Source organism: Talpa europaea (genome assembly GCF_964194135.1).
Source record: "Talpa europaea genome assembly, chromosome: 15".
Taxonomy (NCBI): domain Eukaryota; kingdom Metazoa; phylum Chordata; class Mammalia; order Eulipotyphla; family Talpidae; genus Talpa; species Talpa europaea.
Window position 1 is genome coordinate 67,765,915 of NC_140083.1, and position 22,724 is coordinate 67,788,638.

The following is a 22,724-nucleotide window of genomic DNA, read 5'->3' on the forward strand; positions in this document are numbered from 1 at the left end:
CTGCTCCCTGACACCGGAGGAGGGTCCCACATGGCTCGCAGACCCCTCCTGCCGCCCGCTGCTCCCCTCAGCAGTGTACTTCAGTCCTTCTACCTGCTCTGCTCCCCGCTCTGGCTCTGGTGAATTCTCTCACCCTCCTGCGCTTCTGACTGTATCCAGTGCTTGTATAAATGATAAATAAATAAATCTTTAAAAAAAAAAAAAAGAAAATCATACATATCATTTTAAGAGGCACTGCTGTTTGTGGGAAAATGTTCACACCATTAAATGGTTTCTAATGCTGGTCTCTGTACATGGATCCTCTCTGTGCCTTAGCTCACATGCAGAAAAATGTAGTTGTAGTCAATGATTTCTAAAGATTGTGGATCTCTCATAGATTTTTCACACCATCAACTACCGGGTTGTGGCAGAACAACCACCAGAGTCCATAAAGACATGAAACAACTAATCTCATGTGGCCTGGCAGGCTCAGTCTTGCGGTTTATCCTGGACAGAATTCACATTACATCCACAGTAGTTCAAATGGGCACCACTTCTGTGGTGATTTTCCAACCAAAAAAAGGAGAACAAAGGGGAAAAAAACAAACCTCAGCAATGAGAAGAGGGGCATTTTGCTGCTACACAACACCTTGATTTCTTTCGTAATATACGTGGTTAGAAAGCTATTTATTTGCGTATTTTGTTATTATTAATATCATTATTGTTAGGAGGTTATTATTGCTACTACTACTACCATTAGGTCCTCCTCAGGGGACTCAGATCCAGGAGAACAACGACATTCCTAATATTGCTACCCAATGCATGGTAATCGTTGATGCTCAATAACCATTTCCTGAACAAGGATGTAAGTAATTTTATCATCAAATTTAGTATTTATTGAGTGGTTTACCCAGATGGTCACTTGGGGTCTCTAATGCCGTTGGAGTGACATGGTACCAGCCAGCTCTCCTGCTCACATCTGGGGCTGCTGATGCAAGAACCTCACCAGGGCAGCAGAGTGAAAACAACAGTTTTTCAAAAAGGATCTTTGCTTTTTTCAAATAATAATAAAAGCAACATAAACTGATTCTTCAACATGTAAAAGGTGACCAATCACAGAGCTTGAATGAAATCTGGTCTCCCAGTTAAATGAAGCCATTTCCACTGTCCACCCCAGTGGACCATTTCAAAATTAACATCAAAACACCGCCCAGCTGATTAGCCTTAGACTTATCCTTTGTGCTTTGTGGGAAATCTCCAGTGCTCAACTTTAGGAAATAGGCAAGTGTGACATGGCAAAAAATTCCCAGGTAAAGACATTCAATGAGAATCACTCCAAAATGTGACTGAAACCTACCCTCCAGGTAGTTTGTTTCCTTCTCCAAGTTTTTGATTCATTATTTCTGTTCATTAGTAATAATGTCAGGTTGGAAACATGAAAAGCAATATCCAATTGTTACTGCAGTATTTCATTTTATTATTTGGTGCTGAAGTGAATACAGGATGATTTAAATTGATGCTTACCTCATAGGCGAAGTGATTCTGCAAACCAAGGGCTGGATCTGGAATAGAAGCATTTAATCAAACTATCCTTGCCTGTTTCTTCACTGATGGTTCTCAAGACCCTAGAAACACGGCTGGCCCTGGTGGGCACTCACTGTGGGTCTTGACTGGAGGATCATGCAAAAATCCTGTACATATCTAGGACAGAGTTTAAGCTCTGTAGGAAATTCAGGTGGCTAACAAAACAATGCTTCAAGAAACACAGTCTGGGTTGAGAATGGCTTTGTTCCTGCTGTTTTTGGGATTGAAAGCCACGTTTTCTTTATCTGGCGAGAAACTTGAATTATATTGTCAGATTCAAATAAAGTCTGTCTGCTGTGTAGATACCCATAATTGTTTCAGAGGGCAGTCATTGCTGTATTTTAATGTTGGTCACATACTTTGGATTAAATATATTATCTGTTTGGTGGTCTCTGGTTTTGTTATCATGCTAAAATATTTCTAGGTCTTTAAGGCCATTTTCATGCACCTTAGCCCTAGTGCAGCATATAGTGGAACTACTTCTGGCTTATCCCTATTCTTGCTTATAGTTGTGTTCATTACAGTTTATCAATCAGAGACAGACAAAAATAACCTAGAGGAATTGCTAAAACAAACCAAAATTACCTCCAAAATATCTAGTCCATAAAATCAGAATGAAAGTCAGTGGCCAATTATTCAAATTGAATTAATGAAATTATATAATGCCAAAATAGAATTATGAAACAGGAACATCTGTGCTCACTATTTCAGTGAATTTTGTATTTTGTTACAAAACTCAGTAACTTAAAAAAGCAGTTTTTAGTTTTGTTCATGCCATTTAGTTTTGCACAAGACAGCAGGAAGTTTCCTCTCATCTAGTCCTAGTTCAAGTTGTATTGTCTTGGGCTTCTGTGTGCTTCTGTTGTAGAGCAGCCCCGATACAAAACGGGGTGCCTGACTGTGGGTCCTCACCCGCGCGCTTAAAAGGACTTATCAATGCTCTACTGCAGGCACACACGAAAGGTTAACAAAAGGTTTATTTACAAGGGAAGGGGAAATGAGGAAATGTACAGCTCTGGGAGAAAAATGGGAGACAAAGTTTTAAATGAGTCCTACCCAATCCGCCGATCAGGAATCCCAAATCGGCGCTCTCAGAGTTGGCCACCAGCCAGGAGCCGTGAAGCCAGGAGGCGAGCGATAGCCAGAGAGAGCCCAAGGCCCACTTGTTTGGTTTTTATATCCAACCTGGCTACCCAACTCCACCCTCAGGTCCCAGCCACCCTCCCTTGGTGGTGATGGGATTTGTCTTTCCCAATGTCTTGATGGCTTTAGTCTGGAGTGGGGGTGGGGTCCACAAAGCCTGTATGGGATTAACTCAGGACATCATTTCTCCCTAACACTTCTAGGAGTAGTTGACCAATCAGCTAAGGGATGATTTAGTTTGTTGGGGTGCTGGGAGCCATGCTACTCATGTCACCTGATAAGGGTCCAGGCATGGGGCAGATTCCTGAAAAGTCAGGAATCTGTTAGCTGACTCCTGCTAGATTCTCCTCATTTGTTTATGGCTAGTTTCTAACATTGTTAAAATACGCATTTAAACATAAAACTGTAAATGCTGTTTGATCAATTACTGAATAACCAATTTGACGGCAAATGGCACTGTGTGATTCATTGATAACATTGGTTAGTTAGCATACAAATTGTTGACACAGGAAAAGGGGAAGGATACAGACCTTTGAGAATGGCCCAGGAAAACAACCAGCCTAGGAGGCTGCCAGGACTTGTTTAGATATGCTTGTTAAGGAAGCAAACTTCCATGTCTATGGCTCTTTAGCAGGGAGACAGTTACTTTTCTTTAATAGTTCCCTTTTTCCTTCACAGTTCCCTTTCAGTGACAATGGGTATGGAAGCTGTTAGAGTGTGCATTCAAGAATAAGTCAGCAACATTTTTGTGACTGGTTAAGCTAATAACCATGGCAGCACAAATAATGCACTTGGAAATAGTCAATGTTACAACTACTGATATGTCACGTATGAACCACTCTGAAAACCAAAAAATAAAACCATCTCCAGCCCTGCCTCTGATGAAATATTTGTAATTCCTTAAAACAACAATCAGCATCTTACAGAAAAAGGAATTTTCCCTTGATCTAAAATTTAGATACAGAAACTAGGCTGATGAGATAAGTATAGGAGTAATAGGGAGAAAAACTCTTCTGTTAGATTAGAAAAAATTCCTCCCTTAATTGAGAGCTTGGTGCTGGGGAAGTCAGTTTGGCTTGTCTAGCATTGATGCCTTCCAGGCCCTTGGTTCTTTAATATTGAATCAATACCTTATTAAAACAATATACTATTAGATGATGGTTTCTGTATAAAAGCCTTCTGTTTTTTGCTTTAATCATATGGTTATATGTTAGTCTACACTTTATAGGTTAGTTAGAAAAAATCCCTTGGTCTCTCTTCCCCAGGTAACTTCCTACTCTTTATTTCCCCTAGGCTTAGTTAATCCTTCACCATAGTAAACATAGAAATGTTAGTTTCACTCACATAAGTTATTGCTAGTAATAAAATAATTGTTTAAAATAAATGGCTATTCTAAGAACACTTTGGTTTAAGCCACTGTGCCTTCTTCAAAGAATGGTAAGACCTCTGTTGAAGGGTAGATGAACCCCTGGCAGTTCTAGTGGAAGATGTGATGATTGTTATCTTACTACTCTAATACATATGCTTATGTATCTTGTAATGTATACATAAAGGGCTGCTGAGACCCTCAGCAGGATGATGTCCACACCCTGATCAAGTGTTTGCATCTGCTCAACCCCACCCCCATTTCTCAATAGCACCTAAGCCTTCCCACATTTCAGGAACACCTGACACCCAGGTTGCTTTGGCTAGTTCACAGCATGGGGGCCAAGTGGTTTCCTGTGTGATTAGCAGAGAGGGCCACATGCTTATTCATCAGGTTATTGGAGGTTATTCACAGGCAGCTGAACAGAAGTCCAGAAGTAGGGGGGTGCAGGTTTACAGCTGAACACTACTCTCCCCTCATTTGGATACATCAAACGAAAATGCAGTCAAGGCTCAAGGAGTGAGAGTAATGGACTCCTGGTGGGATGGGGTGATACACAGACACAGCACACAGGGTGGGAGTACACGAAGGGGAAGAGACCAGAACTGGTGCTAATTCTTCTACTTAATTTACAGAGGAGCCTTTCAAATTATTTCTACTCATACTATACTTCACACATTGTACATGGAGAGATTTCTTCTGGTAGTTGGGATGCTGGGACTAGATTGCCACAGAGGCGGTTTTTGAAAGGATTCAACAATCCTAAAATAGGCACAAACATTAGAAATGTAGGGCATAGGCAAGGTATTTTTAATCAGTAGATTCAATTAGTCTGGAAAGACATGTTCTCTCGTGAATGGACTTTAATTTTGAGCAGGGAAAAAATGCAAATGGTTTTATAACAGTGGGCATGACAAAGAGGGAAATAGTTACTTTCGAAGTAATCAAAAGATAATAAAAGAGCAATAGGCTCCTAGATCTGTGGTGCCAGAGGAATTTATATCATTTCATTTCAGGACCTCTTCTGACATTCTACTGTCCACTGCCTCTTTTACTTTACTCCCCCATCCTTGCTCGTCTATGGAGGACAACACAGGGGAACAGGAAGAAGAGTATTCGGCTCTAACTAGCAATTTCTATGGTCAAAATGACAGGAATCCAGTGTATTTAGTTATGATTTTAGAAATACCTACCCATATGCTGCAAACGTGTCAGACAGTTACTTATGTCAACTGTCATCACATCCGTTCACATTTTAAGAACTATATGTCCCTTTCCACGGGACTCTCTTCACAGCCACACAGTGACACTTGAGTTTGTCAGTCATTTTCCTCTAGTGTCACTGTCTCTGAAAACCAGACCTCAGGAAAATAGCATTAGTTACCACATTCAGGTCAAATCAAAAAGAGGAGTCATTGTTTAAATCTGGCAAGAAGGGCCTCACTGGTGGCGCAGCAGTTGAGTGCTGGGCTGTGAAGCTGCCCACAGCCTCTGCAGCTCCGGTTCGATCCCCGGCCACTGGTGAGGGTCCCACATGGCGTGCAGACCTCTCCTGCCACCTGCTGCTCCCCTCAGCAGTGTACTTTGTCAGTCTGCCTGTTCTGTTCCCTGCTCTGGCATTGGTGAATTTTCTCACCCTCTTGCACTTCTGACTGTACCCAGTGCTTATATAAATAAATAAATAAATCTTAAAACTGGCAAGAAAGTCAGACTCCTGAGTTTGATTTCTACATTTATATGTGAGACCTACTCGCCGCTGTCTCATGTAAGGTCACGGAGTTGAACATTGTGGAACAAGTAATGAAACTAGATTTCTCCAACTGATGGTATCTTCAGCATTATCCCAGCTTTCCATCCAAGAAAATTCAGAGAAAATTCAACCTGCAATTGAGTAGTTGAATTTCTCGGTGATTCTTGCCTTCTCAGAATTTTTTTTTTAACACATTTCTCATCCTAGAGCCAGCTTTTGGGAGAGTAATGTTTCTTGTTCTTTTCCCTGCAGTGTGTTCAGAAAAATTCAAAAGTGAGTCTATTGCCACATTGTGGCCATAGCTAATAGCTGCAGCACTGGAAGGGTCAGTTTTAGGAGGATTTACATTACCAAAAGGGTTCAAGGATAATTCAGCAAGCATTTTCTTCACCTTGATCAACTTATTACAACTCTTCTACATAAACTTCACCTTTCTCTTACTTCCTTTACCTTTCTACATAAATCTTCTACATAAACTTTCCCTTTCTCTTATTTCCTGTTATTTTTCTGAATGATTGGGAAGTAACTTTTCATGTTAATAAATCTATGAAAAATAAAAATAATTCAGTATCTAACAAAATTTTATATCCTTATTTTCATAAAATGTCTTTTACATACTGTTTTCTTCTTAACTCTGGATCTAACCAAAATTTTAGGTTACTATTATTGGGTATAAAGAATAGTCTGTTTTATTTTATCTCTGACATTCATTTATTTCTGAGTCTATGCCAATATTGTTATAAATTGCCCAACATTGTAGATTCTGATTTTTTCCTCATAATTTCAGCATCTATTTTAGAATGTGCCCCCCCAACTTTTCATTGAGAGGATGTCAACACCCTTTAAAGTGATGGACTTTGACTAGGTCAATAAATTGACACCTGATACAAATCAGAAAATCCAGTGTACTGAGAAGCTCTTGGGAACTTTGCTCTTGTAACTCGACCTCAGGCTGAAAAGAAATGAGAACACACTTCTGTCCTAGTCACACTGACACATGCACACACACCCAAGTGTCCATAATCAGGCACACGTGCCCCCACCTAAGTGCCACCTGCATAAAAACAACCAAAGCCACAGGTAATAGCCATACGGGCTAGTAGCAGAAAAAGCCCAATGAATCCACTGACCCTACAGACAGACTTGAGAATCTCTACTCAGACTTGTTCAAAATTCAAGGAATTCCTAAACTAGACTTATTCTGAGCCTGAAATTAGAGGGAAAGGGCAGGAAGCAAGGAGTGGCTTGGAAAGTGACTAGGCACTTCAACAGTGACTTCCTGACTTGGAATAAAGGTTTTTAGGAATGTGAGTTAGGTTAGGAGAAATGGCTAGCTGGCCCAGGTACTGCCTCCTGCCGCTGCTATATTGGGAAGTGTAGAAAGGAAAATTCCTCCTGAAAGCAGATGGAGGGAGTGGGAAATTTATAGACCGTGTTCCTCTTGTCAAAAAGAAAACAAAGAGAACAGTGTGTATTAACTCCCACGTCACAAAACCAAAACTTAATCAATTTTGCTTTCCCCAAAATGGAGTCTTCAGTCAATCAGTGCCGCTCAGCACTAGTTTGTGCACCTGCCTGCTGCACCCTGCCAGCCCCCAGGGAGAGTAACCCAGCAGTAACCAAACTTTTTTTTTTTTCCCAGTCTTCCAGATCTTGCTCCCTTCGACCTGTAGAAATCTCCCATTATGTACAGCTCCTTGAAGTGCCCTTGTATCTGCTGCCAAATTCAAATTGATTTTTGTTCATATAAACTCTAAAAATGATAAATATCTCAATTTCTCTTTAACTGTGGGATGATGTCTCCGAGGGAGCAGGAGAAGGGAGGAGTGGGAGTGAGCAAGAGAATATGTTTCCTTGGCGACCCACATGCAGGTCATGCAGACATCAAACAAGAGGTTGACAGTAGAGATCAGACTTTACACCTGTGCTTCCTGTACCAAACTGAAAATTACAACCCTACTTTTAGTTCAATATTGGGCATATAGAATAATGTCTTATTTCCCTTCTTTGCAATTTACTTAATATAAATAATGACATTTTTTCAATGAGTTTTTTTTTTTAGTGACTAAAGGATGCCATATGCATACTTCATATGCATATTTCATGTTATATTTTTACAGCGACTATCTGAAGTCAGGCAGAACACAGACACTGGGTTGGCCATAGAGGGGGCCTACCACACAGCCAGTGCTCTCTGACCACTATTGCTCATGTTGTCTCAGACCCCAAGCACCTTATTTCCAGAATGCACTCTGATCACAGAGATGATACAAACTGTCAGCAGAATACCCACTCTATTACACCTTCTAAGGAAAAGCTAGGATTAAAGCACAGTTCCCAGGTTCTGAACCGAAGCTGTGCCCTCTCCTTTGTACTGAGCTGGCCTTTAGTGCAGGGAAGTCCACAATACATATGACTTTGCCCTGGGATAAAAACAATGACTAAATGACAGGATCAAATACAAAAATCTTGAAATACTGTTTTCACCTTTCAAATTAGCAAATACCAAAGAAATTTAAAAAAAGTATTTGGGATTGTTAAGGGCAGATAAGAATTGACAGATATATGTTAGTGTTGTAAAATTAAAATTGATACTGCTTTTCTGGAAAGCAATTCACAAGATGTCAGGATCTGAAATTTTCTCAAACCTTAGACCCAGGGAAATCCAATGTGGACAGAGATCCATTTCTCCTTATTTGTTTCACACATACCACATTAGATTATTTGTATGGTTAAAAATAATGGTATCATGCAGCATACATTCTGAAGTATTAAGGAGTCTATTGTTCTAGATTCTGGACTGATGTAGGGTAGTGTTAGCAGTCTTAGTGCTGTTTACATACATACTTGGATTTCCCTCCCTCCAGAAACATAATAGGATGTAATTCTCTGCCTCCCTGATATAAGGCATGGCCTCATGGCTTTTTCAGTTTTTGAAATACAAACCATGTGTGTTTAGCTGGAATTTTTAACCAATTTTCCCCAAGTGTGCACATCCCCAAACACTTTTCCCACCATTCACATTTGATAACAGCATTCCTGATGCCACCTTCCTTCTGCACCTTCTCTTTTCGTGCCTACGAATCCCGCGGGTCGGGACAAGTACATGAATGGATAAACAAAATATGTTTCTAGGACTCTGCCCACTTCATCCAGGTGAAATTCTTTGTTTTTCTTGGTTTATAACATTGTATATGACTCAGAGATACAGGCTCTTAACATGGTGTTACCAGAAAGTTTTTGTCTGATTGTAAAACAGATATAATTGATATTAACAGATATAATTGATATTAAAACAGATATTATTTAAAACAGATATAATTGATATTAACACTTTAAAAATAATGTATGAATATATTCAGCATGCAAAATCTCCAAAACAAGAAGAAAGGTTAAAATCTATTTATACGAAACACTGAAATACCGAGACAGGAACAAAGAAATGGAGACCTAGCCAATACAGCTGGACCCTGATGAGTGACAAGACCAAGCAAAGGTCTAACAAGCTACAGTCTGATGAGAAGTTCTTCAGTGGTTGGAATTTATTTATCATATTTGCCTGAAATCACACTGTCCTTGAAAACTTATAAATTTTAATACTTACACTTAGCAGGAATAATTTTGTTTCTAATTCCATACTGAATAAGCAAGTCAGTGGCGCACACAGGTTCCCGAGACAAGTAAATGAAGTGAAACAGAAGTGGGTGAGTCCTCGGAGGCTCTTACTATTCTCCTATATCCACTGTCTCTCTGATTTCCTCCAACTGTTTCCCTCATCTCTGGTGGAGGAGACAGAGACATTCCATCAAGACCACTGTCCTAAATCTTTGATATTTTTAGAGTATATTCTCTCCCTTCTTTATCTGTTATTACTGAACGTCAGTTTTCCCCCAATTGCACAAATTTTCTTCTGTATGTTGTTCTATTTTCTTTTCTTTTTTTTTTTAAGATTTATTTATTTATTCATTTACATAAGAACCGGGTACAGGCCACATTTGCGGGAGGGTGAGAGGACTCACCAGAGACAGAGCAGGAAACAGAACAGGCAGAATGACAAAATACACTGCTGAGGGGAGCAGTGGGTGACACAAGAGAGGTCTGCAGCACCATGTGGGACCCTCCCTGGACAGCCTAGATAGAACCTGCACTGCAGAGGCTGCCAACAGCTTCACAGCAGTGCACTGAACCGCCTGCACCACCAGGGGAGGCCCTTCTATTTTCTATTATGGTAAAAATACATAAGACAGTGTAACTTCATACCAAATTTTAACTGCACATTTCCATAGTGTTAACTTATTTGCATTGTTGTAAAACAGATCTCCAGAATTGCTTGTCTTACAAATCTGAAATTCTATACCAGTTTAGTAAATTCTTTGCTTCCCACACCCCAGTAGGTCACCTACTTCTTGTTCCTGTGAATTTTGCTACTTTAAATACCTTATACAAGTGAAATCATACACTCTTTGGACTTATTGCTTATAGAACCTAAAGACTCATCCACAATATAGTATGAGTTTAGTTTCCTTCTTCTTAAAATGGAATGGTATTCCACACCACCTTTTGTCTCTCTCTGGGAGTGGAGATTTGGGTTGTTTGAACTATTGTGAACAGTGAACAGTGCTGCTAAAAAACAGTGATGTAAATATCACTAAAAGACTCTGCTTTCACAGTAATTCCAAAGGGCACCTGCACGCCTATGTTTATAGCAGCACTATTTACAATAGCTAAGATATGGAAACAGCCCAAATGCCCAAAAATAGATGACTGGATCAAGAAGATGTGGTACATATACACCATGGAATATTACTCAGCAATCAAAAAAGATAAACACATGCAGTTTGCAGCTACATGAATGGAGCTAGAAGGGATCATGCTCAGCCAAATAAGTCAGAAAGAAAAAGAAAAATACCGGATGGTCTCACTCATAGCAGGAATTTAGAAAACCTAAATAAGAGACCAGGAAAAGACTAATCAATGCAAAGTAATAATAAAAATCAACAAGCAACTATAAACCAGAGACACACTACAGGGGGTGGGGGAGAGGAGGGAGGGGCCAGGAGAGGAAGAACTAGAGTCAAAATAAGGGGGGAGGTGCAATTGTATGGGGAATATAACCAAAATGAAAATGCACACATTGTACAAAGTTGAAAAATGATGTAAGAATTATATAAAAAAAAAAGACTCTGCTTTCAATTCTTGTGAATATACATGCAGACATAGGATTCCTGGATCACAGGGTAGTGTTTTTCGTTTTGCTTTTTTTTAAAGTTCAAGGACTCTATCATTTTCACAGTGGTTACACCATTTAACTATTCCACAACAATGTACTAAGATTTCAAGTTTTTCCCATTCTTTCTCATATTTATCATTTACTGGTTTTGTTGTGCATTAACCATTCTAACTGTTGTGAGGCAATATCACATTGTGGTTTTGATTTGCATTTTCCTATGATTAATGATAATGAGCATCTTTCCCGATACTTTTTTTTAAAAAGATTTATTTATTTATTTATACAAGCACTGGGTACAGTCAGAAGCGTGGGAGGGTGAGACAATGCAACAGAGGCAGAGCGGGGAGCAGAACAGGCAGACTGACGAAATACACTGCAGAGGGGAGCAGCGGGAGTGGCAGCAGAGGTCTGTGTGCCATGTGGGACCCTCGCCAGTGGCCAGGTTTTGAACCGGTGCTGCAGAGGCTGCAGTCAGCTTCACAGCCCAGTTCTCAACTGCTGCGGCCGAGGGGAGGCCCCCTATACTTTTTTTTTAAGATGTATTTATTTGTGCGTGTAAGAACTGGGGTAGAGGCCAGAGATGTGGGGGGTGAGAAGATTCACCAGATGCAGAGTGGGGAACAGAAAAGTCAGATCAACTGAAATATACCGCTGAGGGGAGTAGCAGGCGAGGCAGTAGAGGTCTGCTGCACCATGTGGGTGGTTGCCTGGCTGGGGATCGAACTCGTGTGGCAGTGGCTGTGGATAGCTTCATAGGTTGCGTCTTAACCCCTTGAGCCACCAGGAAGGCCCATTTCCATTTACTTTTGACCATCTGTATATCACCTTTGGAGGACTGTCTACTCAAGACCTTTGCTCACTTTTTAACCAGGTTCTTTCATTTTGTTGCCATTGACAAGGACCCATAGAAGTTCTCTGTATGTACAGGATATTACCTCCTTATCAAATATATGATTTGCAAATATTTTCTGCTATTTTGTAAATTGACCTTTACTGATTATGCCCATTGGTGCAAAACATTTTAAAATTTGCCTATTTTTGCTTTTGTTGCCTATGATTTGGTATTACATAAAAGAAATAATTTGCCAACTACAATGTCTTGAAGTTTTTCCTTATGTTTTCTTCTAGAGTTTCACAGTTTTAGGTCTTCTACTAGATCTTTAATCCACCTGCCACATATCGAGTGTAAAAGAATCCACTTTAGAGAAAAGAGTGATCCATCATCATTCTTTTGCATATGACTATATCGTATTTTCCCACAACATTTGATGAAGGGACTGTTTTTTCCCCATTGAGCACCCTGGGCCTCACTGTTAAAGATCCTATGGCCATTTAGATGATGTCTATTTCTGGATTTTCTAATCTTCATTGACATTTTGTCTGTGTTTATACAAAGACCAAACTGTTTTGATTAGTGAATGTTAGGGTGGCTTTTTCAGTTTCTGAAAACATATATATCTTGCAATTTGGATAAGGATTCATTGATTGATTGAATTGACTTATCTATAGTACACAGCTTAACAATATTACTTTTCTAAAACAAGTATATAGATGTATTTTCATTTACTTACTGGTTTATATTTTTTCAGCATAATTTTATAGTTTTCAGTGTACATGTCAAACCTCTTCAATTATATTTATGCTGGGACATTTTATTCCTTTTGATGATTTGTGAATAGAATATTTTTCTTCATTTTCTTTCCAGATGGCTCATCATTAGTGTATAAAATGCAATTGAGTTCTGTGTATTGATTTCATCTTGCAAAGCTGGAAATGCTAGTTCTCTACTTTTCCTTACCTCTTCGCCCCCAATGTCTGCTTAAAGAACTGCAGCATTGTCTGTGGCTCACCTCACTTTACAGTGGTTTCCAAACTCACCTGATCCTGTAAAATCTCCCAGTCAGGAAAGACTGAATGCAGTCCCTCCTGCGCTTCTGACTGTACCCAGTGCTTGTATTAATAAATAAATAAATAAATCTTTAAAAAAAAAATAAAAGAAGTATTTTTAAAAGTGTTTGATCCCATTTTCTAATTGGACATTTTATTGTTGGATTTGGAGAGTTCTTTTTATATTCTAGATACTAGTTCTTTGACAGACATGCTTTTCTAATTTTGTTTTAGTTTTGAGCCTATGGTCCATTTTGTGTTATTTAAGATTTACCTCAAGGTTCATTTTTTTTTAACCATTGAAAATCCAGGTACCTCAGTTATATTTATTGAATTGATTTTATACCTTTGTGAAAATTCAGTCTGTCATATTTGAGTGGGTCTATTTATATTAATGTATGTAGCCAACATTCTGCCAATATTGTTTTAATGATTTTATCAATATAATGAGTTGTAAATCATACAGAGTGATTCTTCCCACTTAATTTTACCTTTTTAAGATTGTTTTTGCTACTCTAGGGCCTGTACCTTCCCTCTTTAATTCTGGAATAAGTTTGTAGCCTATGCTTACAAAAGTCCTAGTTGGATTTTGATAAAAACTGTATTTAGTCATTAGGTCACATTGGGAAAAAGTCATTTAAGTGTAGAACTGATATTTTTATAATGTTAAGTCTTCAAATCCATGTATACAGTATCTTCACTTATCGAAATTTAACTTTATTATTTTACCAGCATTTTAAAATTCCAGCATCCATATACTGAATGTTTAAATTTTATACATGGTTATTTCTCTTTCTATATGTTAATTATTGGAATGGAGAAATGTTATTATATTTTAGGTTAAAAATATATATCCTGTGATCTTCCTGAACTTACTTATTAGCTCTAGAAAGTTTTGTTTGTATTTCGGGATCTTCTACATAGTCTGAAAATGGGGGAAATAAAATAACTTTTATTTCCTTTGTAATCCATAGTCCAACTTGTTTTTGTCTTAATGCACTGCCTAGGACTTCCACTATGACATTAGAGGATATAATTACTGTTTCCTAAATGATTGCCGATAAATCATTTAATCTTTTACCATTAAATCTGAGGTTAACTGTGTATGCTTTTTGTAGGTCTTTTTATTGAATTGGGCTACTTTCCACCATTCTAAATTTCCTGAAAGTGTTTTTTTATGAAGTTGTTTCCCTGATTCTTGATATGATAGGTGATTTCTGTAGTTTTGATATTTTATTAGACTATTTCAGGAGGAAGTTGTCCTATTTAGACCTAGAATGTGCATTCAACCTAATTTTGTGGGCCATGTTTCCAACGAAACTCTTTTAGACACTGAAAATTACTTTGACCTATCTATTGGTTTATCTGATGCCAGGGGAACACCCCTAGTTTCTGTGGTGCTGCTTTGGGGCAAAAAGAGCTGCCCCAGACTGCTCAGCCTGTGGTTGGAGGTAGGGACTCTTTAGTCACAGAGATAAAGGCAGTTTCCTGGATGCAGGGAAGGTGCCGCTTATTCTGGGCTCTCACCCCCATTTGTGCTATTTGTCACCTGGAATGTCTGGGAGTGAGAAGGCATCTCAGGTTGGGCAGGGGCAGAGCTTTCCTTGGCTGCTGATGGTCAGGGATCCCATAGATCCCAAAGCTGGTGCTGTAGGACTCAACCTGGTATTGTCGGTGAGAAGCCATTAATCAGGGAAAGGAAATACTTTAGTGGGCTGCCTTTTATGTCAGATTGTGGTCGGGAAATGCCAGTGGAACCTTCTTTTAAGTGTGGTAGGGAGCAGCTATGAGACACCCTGCACCAGTGTTGCAGCTTCAGTCCTGGAGTCCCTTAGTATCTACTTTCCTTCCCTTCCCTCCCACAATCACCCCACCCTCCCCCCAGCCATCTTAACATTTTAAAATTCTCCACCAGCTATTCCTTCTGGTATTTCTAGATAAAGGTCAGTAACAGATAGGTCTGCCCCAGTTTGTCATTACTGCAAATTGCACAGTTGATCTCATCCATATTTTCCGTCTGAATTCCTGTTGCAATAAATCTAATCTAAATTTTTTTTTTGTCCTGGTTTATTTCCTATTCCATTATATTAATTTGTGTCTTTCTCTGTCTTGCTCTTATCTGCTCAAAATGTCTCAATGCTCTCTCACCTTGTATTCTGAGATATATGAAAATTTAATTTTCTTTTTGACTGGGATAGTAAAAGCCCTCAATTTGAAAATGAAATATCCCGCGTGTGATTCCCACTGAAAAGTACCAAAAGTCTACGTTGTGGGTCTGCTACTCCTAGGCAGCCTATTTGTCCGCCATTTTGTCACATAAACATGGTCAAAATGGCCCGGCCAGTTAGGAATGGGAGCCCAACCCTTAAGCCCTTCAGATCAAACAAGAGCGCAAAACTGGATCACACTGGGAAGGTTGCGCATCACAAGGTATGTCCAGAATGCCCAGGGCAGGGGGGGGGGCGGGGCTGAGGACTGATGCATAACATGTGCATCAGGAGTGTAAAGGGCAGGAACGGGCACAGTGCAGGTTTTCTGATCCCATGCAGATCGGGTAAAGGAGGAGTCAGAGTCCTCAGTAGTTTTGCAGGTTTTTTATTGGGGTTCAGCGGGTACTTGGCAGGCAGGGGTGCTGGCTGGGGGGCTGGGAGGCCTGCCAGCCTCCCAGCCCCCAGCAAGTCTTCACTCTATCTGGGCTCTCTGGAGTTCGTTCTGCTGCTTCTCGGCTTCTGCTTCGGCTTCTACTGCTGCTCCTGCTGCTGCTGCTACTGCTGGCGTCCCCCCGTGATGCCGCCCTTAAAAAGCACAGTCTTAGCTCAGCTGAATCCCATCTACCTATGCCCACACCCTATTCCAGGTGCCCGCCATCAGGCATGCATTCAGGACAAGGATCCATCATCTATCCTGATGGCGGAAGGGCAGAAAAGCCTGACATTTTCTTTACCCTACAAGGAGGTATGCCCAGGAATGCCCGGGAGGCCAAGGATTGATATATGACAAGGGACCCCAGAAGCTTATCAGTGGAGTGCCTTGTTGATACAATTACAACCATGCATGGCTGTGTTTTAGGGTATATCATCAAGTAGATTAGAAGTGCCTGGAGGGCAGACTCACAATCCCTAATCTTCTACACCCTTCCCCTTTCTTTAATCTCCTTAATCTCCTTACAATCAATTACATGTGTCAATAAAAGGGCCAGGATCTTGCTCTTCAGCAGCATCCTGCATTATGTAGCCTGCTCCATGACTCCCATTTGTCAGTGTGGTGTTGTCCGAGCCAACACTACCTGTTTCACACGTTACATTAAAAAATAATGAACACTCTTTATACACTGATTTCAACAAAACAAACATCAAAGTCTATTTCCAGTTTATTTCATAATGAGAACAACAGTAAAGTACGTGAGGGCTCCAAATGTGCTTGTGTCTCATTGCTGTGTTACAGAGTAGATACTTTTTATGTTAAATGTTTTCAGTTTTTTGGGGGGAGTGTTTGTGTTAAACTTTGTTGGACTCAAAGTTAAGAAACTCAGGAGACTGGGCCTCCCTGGTGGCGCAGTGGTTGAGCACTGGGTTTCGAAGCTGTGGGTCCCACATGGCGTGCAGACCTCGCCTGCCGCCAGCTGCTCCCCTCAGCAGTGTACTTCATCAGTCTGCCTGTTCTGCTCTCCACTCTGGCTCTGGTGAATTCTCTCACTCTCCCATGCTTCTGACTGTACCACAGTGCTTGTATAAATAAATAAATCTTAAAAAAAAAAAAAAGGAACTCAGAAGACTATTTAATCTATTCACGGGCCTCCCTGGTGGCACACTGGTTGAACGCTGGATTGCCAAGTTGCCCGCAGCCTCTGCAGCGCCGGTTGGATCCCCGGCTGCCGTGCGAGGATCCCACATGGCGCGCAGACCTCCCTTGCTGCCCACTGCTCCCCTCAGCAGTGTACTTCAGTCCTTCTGCCTGTTCTGTTCCCTGCTCTGGCTCTGGTGAATTCTCTCACCCTCCTGCGCTTCTGACTGTACCCCCAGTGCTTGTATTAATAAATAAATAAATCTTTAAAAAAAATCTATTCACAGTAAAGATGGACTGCACATGTTTTTAAGCAAACTAGCTACACACTGTTAAGAGTAAATGCCTCTTTCTAGAAATACAAAACAGAAAAATATATCCAAACAGATTAATTCACTTAGTAAGCATTAACTGGATTCCCTGGTGACCTAGGATTTAAGTCTCAGTGCTATCACCACCACAGTTTGAGTTCAATTCCTGGCTAGGGAGCTAATCCACATATGGCACAGCAGACCTCTCCTGTCTCAACCACTGCTCCCCTCAGCAGTGTATTTCAGTAAATGTGCCTGTTCTGCACCCCACTCTGTCTCTGGTGAATCCTCTCCCCCCTGCACCTCTGGCCTACACTCCACTTCTATGCAAAAATAAGTAAAAGCTTTAAAAAATAAATGAGTAAATAAATAAATAAATATATAAAGTGGACATTCCACACAGGTAGTAGAACTACTGCTGGACTTTTACTTTTTGCCAGAGAGTAGTAATGCAAAATAATAGTTTATGAAATATTTTACTATGAATCAGACCTACTGGCAAGAGATTTTCATCTGTGATTTCATTTGAATCTTAGGACTAGTCAGTGAAACTAATATTACTATACTTATTTTTCATGTGAAGAAACTCTGCTTGAGAGGTTGTATACATTATTGTTGATTGTAGGTGCAGGATGGGCACTGAACAGATTTCTATGATCCACACAGATGGGGTAATGTAGAGATCTGGAGCCCTCGGTGGCTTTCTCAGTGTTTTAGAGCTTTACGTGTAGTTCAGCAATCAGGTACACGGCAGGCAGGGGTGTCAGGGGGCCAGGAGGCCGGTAGGCCTCCAAGCCCTGGGCAAGTCTTCACTCCGGGTTTCTCTGGCCTTGGTTCTCCTGCCTCTCCTGCTTTTCTCCTGCTTCTCTGTTTCTGCTTCTCTTGGTGATTATCTCAATACTCCTCCCATGGCCCACAGAAGTAAACAAGACAATTTTCAACAATGTAACAATTGCAGGTGCCCCATCAGCAGGGCAATCCTAATCATGGGAGGGCAGAAAAGCCTGAAAAACCATTTATCCTACATTGACTTATATAAATTGAGGCAGACAGAAATTAGATAAACTGATTAAAGAATCAAGATTGAGTAGGGCCTCCCCTAGTGGCGCAGCGGTTGAGCGCTGGGCTGCGAGGCTGCCCACAGCCTCTGCAGCGCTGGTTCGTTCCCTGGCCACCAGCGAGGGTCCCACAAAAAAAAAAAAAAAAAAAAAAGTCTGAGGCCTAGAAGCTGGGAACAGTCTCCAGAAAGAATTGGGAAAGGTACCCAAATTCTGAGTCTCACAATTAGAAATCTATACAGTCTATGAGAAAGACAATTTACATTTTCAGCGGTTAACTCTCAGCACTTTGAAGCTGTTGGCAGACCTTCAAGCACTGGTTAAATCCCCAGGCCAGGGAGCCGACCCACATGGTGCAGCAGACCTGTCCTATCTCCTGTCTTGCCCACTGCTCCCCTCAGCAGTGTGTTTCCGTAAATCTGCCTGCTCTGCTCCCCACTCTGTCTCTGGTGACTATTCTCACCTCCACCCCACCTCCGCACCTCTGGCCTACACCCCGGTGTAAATGAATAAATTTTTAAAAATAGTGTTTTATTTAAAAACAAAAAAACAAAAAAAACAAGGAGGTTTGTTAAAATTTACCCCATCCAGGGCCTCCCTCAGTGGCACAGCGGTTGAGTGCTGGGCCGCGAAGCTGCCCGTAGCCTCTGCAGCACCAGTTCAATCCCCGGCCGCAGGAGAGGGTCCCACATGGCGTAGACCTCTCCTGCCACGCCTGCTGCTCCCCTCAGCAGTGTATTTTGTCAGTCTGCCTATTTTGTTCCCTGCTCTGGCTCTGGTGAATTCTCTCACCCTCCCGTGCTCTGACTGTACCCAGTGCTTGTATAAATAAATAAATAAATATTAAAAAAAAATTTACCCCATCCATTTAGAACCTACTCTTCTGGAAACTGGGATTTTTAACAATGCCATACACCTTGAAATCTGTCTTTGAAATTACTGATTTGCTCAGAGATGACAACTTTTGTTGTCCTTGATGCAGATTGTTTGCAGGAGCAGTCCAGCTCCAGCCTGTGCCCCTTAGTTGAAACCAGGAACCCTTTTAACTGTTGGTTTTAGTTTAAATTATCAAGGTCATAGCTGGTATGAAATGGAATCCATGTTTTAGATATATATGACTTGGAAACTGTGAAAGAATACTAGTCATAAAGGTCATGGTTGACTTAAATTTTATTTGTGAGTTAAGTCATCCAGAGAAAAAAAATCTTTGTTTTTACATATATTTCTGTGAAATATAGCTTCTTTTGTGAAAAAGTGTGCAGAAACTAAGCAATCAGCAGAATCTCACAGTGATGGAGGCACATCCTCAGGCATGTTTTCAACATAGTCTTTGAAACACTGTGCTGGTCTCCCAGGATACAGAAGTGAACTTGACATAGTCCCTGCCTCTTAGAAAATCCAAGATAAAATGGATTGTAAGGCAAAGGGCATTATGAGTGTTAAAAAAGTTTACTTACTATTCACCAAGAAAAAGATTTAATTCTGGCATTTTAAAAACATACAATATATTGGTTATATACAATAAAATATATACAATATAACAAAATGTGTATAAATATATATAATAAATCTGTAACAACCACATATAATAAAATTTCAAATAATTACAAGAAGGTAGAGTAATATGCCAATAAAATGGGAGAAAGAAAAATGCAGAAGAGAAAAAATGCATTGTAAAATGTTATTTCGTCCTTTTTTGGGATTAATCAGTACAGTGTAGCTGAACTATAGAAATTTAAGACCTTTTGTTTGTCAATAGCATGTTCACAATTCTGATTGAATTCTGAATGCTAAAAGTGCTCAAGTAACTATCCATCACTTAATCTGGGATAGAAGAAGAATTTTGAATCTAATAAAGGATAAAATAAAGAATATCCTTTAAAGGTATCATAGTTATTTAGCATATTATAATTTGAAACATAAACACAGAGTTAAACTGTCTGGAGTTTTAAAACAGAGTAAAAAATAAATATTTTTACTGCTCTTAAATTTCACTATATATTTGTTACAGTAAGAGAATTTAGAATTTATTCAAAGGTCACAGGTCAATTATAATTTTTCTCATTAAATATTAAAATGATTTTGCATGGTTTCAGCATGGTCATTTTTATGGTTATCCATGTCAGACTGTTTATATAGGGAAGGTTTTACATCTGGCCATAAGAGGTAGAATTCATAGATATTAATTACATTCTGGTTTCAAAATATCAGTATCAATTCATACCAAAATACCTCCTTAAGTTAGAATCATGTTCTACCAAATCCCTGTATTATACTACATTATGGTAGTTTGCATATTGGTTGCTAACACGTAGTATGATGAATAGTGATAGTGTTTTTGGTAGAGTAAGCTATAGTTCAGGGCCTCCCCAGTGGCGCAGCGGGTTGAATGCCATGTTGTGAAGCCGTCCGCAACCTCTATAGCACAGGTTCGAATGCCCAGTCGGCCAGGGAGAAACCCACATGTTGTGACAGACCTCTCCTGCTTGCCCGCTGCTCCCCTCAGCAGTGTACTTCAGTCAATCTGCCTGTTCTGTTCCCCACTCTGTCTCTGGTGAATCCTCTCACCCCCCACACCTCTGGCCTGTACGCCATCTCTTGTATGCATAAATAAATAAATCTAAAAAAAAAAAAAGAATAAGCTATGGCTCAGCAACTGCATACAGCAAATTATAATGCCTGACAGTGAGAATTATGAATGGCTACTGGCAATGGTTTTTATTGACCAAGTAATGAAGATGCAACTGTATACAACAAAATACAATGCATTTCTCACAAATGGTTGGGAAATTCCCTATGAAGAGTTTAAACTCATTTGGCACTTGTCAGTGTAATTACTCGGCTTACTACAAATCCATTTCCTCTTTGTGTGGGTCCTGCCACTGCTGACTCCACTTTCAGTCAGGTAGGCACATGTCTCACCTCCTCCGATGACAAACCTAAAACCCAAAACAACATCATTAAATATCCATATGTTGAACTTCTACATTCATTCCTCCATTATAACCTAACTCTAGTTTATTGAAAAGCATCATTTCTGTATTTAGTTCCTTTACATTGTCAAGGTCTGTGACTGTCTATCACGTCTGTCATTCATCTGTACCAAGCCCAGGTATGTTGCTAACAAGGTATTTAATGAGGGCTTGCTGTTGCAGCAAATGAACTGTTACCATCAATGCCTTTAGTGAATATTATTTTCAATCTTCTCCCTGTTTTGACCCTCCTACCCCCCCTACCCCTGCTGTAGGCCTCAGATCTAGGGTCAGCTTGCTAGTTTTACTAGTCAACTCTTTAGATAGCATAGCTGTGATTGATGGAAGTGATTTGGCCTCTGTGTTTTATCTGCTCCACTGAAATGGTCACAGTTCAAAGAACTATTCCCCAGTTCTTTACACTTATAAACCTTTAGGACATATTCCTAAATGGTTTCCTTGAATACTTCTTTTGTGATAGATGCAACAGTGGGAATGAACAGTGAGCTTTGGAAATCTGTGGTAACTATTCTTTGTGGCTTTCTAGGAATTTAGAACCCCTGCTGTGCCTCATCTAGCGTTTCTGCATTCTAAAGATACTCCAGCAGAGAAACATTTAAATCATTGCTCAATGTATAAGAACCGTGTTCAAAGTCATCCTCATATTAAAGATTTCAATGAAAATCACAATTAGTAAAGTTTTTCAAAGCCACAGCTAATAAATGGAAGGGGATAAAAATGATGTGCATCTCCTACCCTCCTAGTACAGTGAGTTTTCCATGATCTTAAGTTTGCTTTCTCACAAAGACAATACTCATACATACCCACACATACACACAGTAGAAAGTCAAGTCCCCAAACATACGTGATATTGTATCCAGCGTTGCCTGCCCACTTCCAGCTGTGATTTCACGACTCTCTACTAAGGCCTATCCAGTGGTCAATAGGGCCTTTGTATCTTTTCAGGAAATTCTATTATGAAAAACATAGAAAGTGAAAAACATGTTTCTCTCCTATTACTCTTTGGTCTCTCTCCCCTACAGCTTCTCTTTTAAGATGGCAGCATGGCATCAGGGAGAAGTTAAGACTTTAGGGTTAGAATAGTCCCTAGTTCTCAGCTCCCAAACTCATTTTCTGTCTCTAATCCAAAATTATCTTAAAGTCACCATCCACCCCTGCTGGGCTGACAAAGACCCAGGTAATAATTGTGGTTCTAGTAGAGTATGAATATCACCCTCAGTCCCCATAACACCCTATTTGGATGATAATTTCTATGATAACCATACTTCTCTGTACAATGGCAACAATACATCCAATGTTGTGGGTTATATTGAGGATTCCATGAAAGAATGAGTCTGAAACATCTCACAGGGTTCCACGCAGAGAATACCACCAAGCTAGGCATACACAATACTTTCAAGTCCATCTGGAGTAGGATTCTTCCTTCTCTTTCAGCCTTCAGCCCAAGCAGCCTCCCCCTCCCAGGAGCTAGGGATCCAACAATCCTCACCATTTCTTTAAGGGTTTCAATCTGAACAAGATTGGCTTTTTCTGAAGCACAGAAGAGCTGGCTGAATGACCAATTTCTTATGTCATCCGAAAAATAATAACACTTGCTTCCAAATCCAATCCATCCTTCGGGGCAGGTTGCATACACAGGT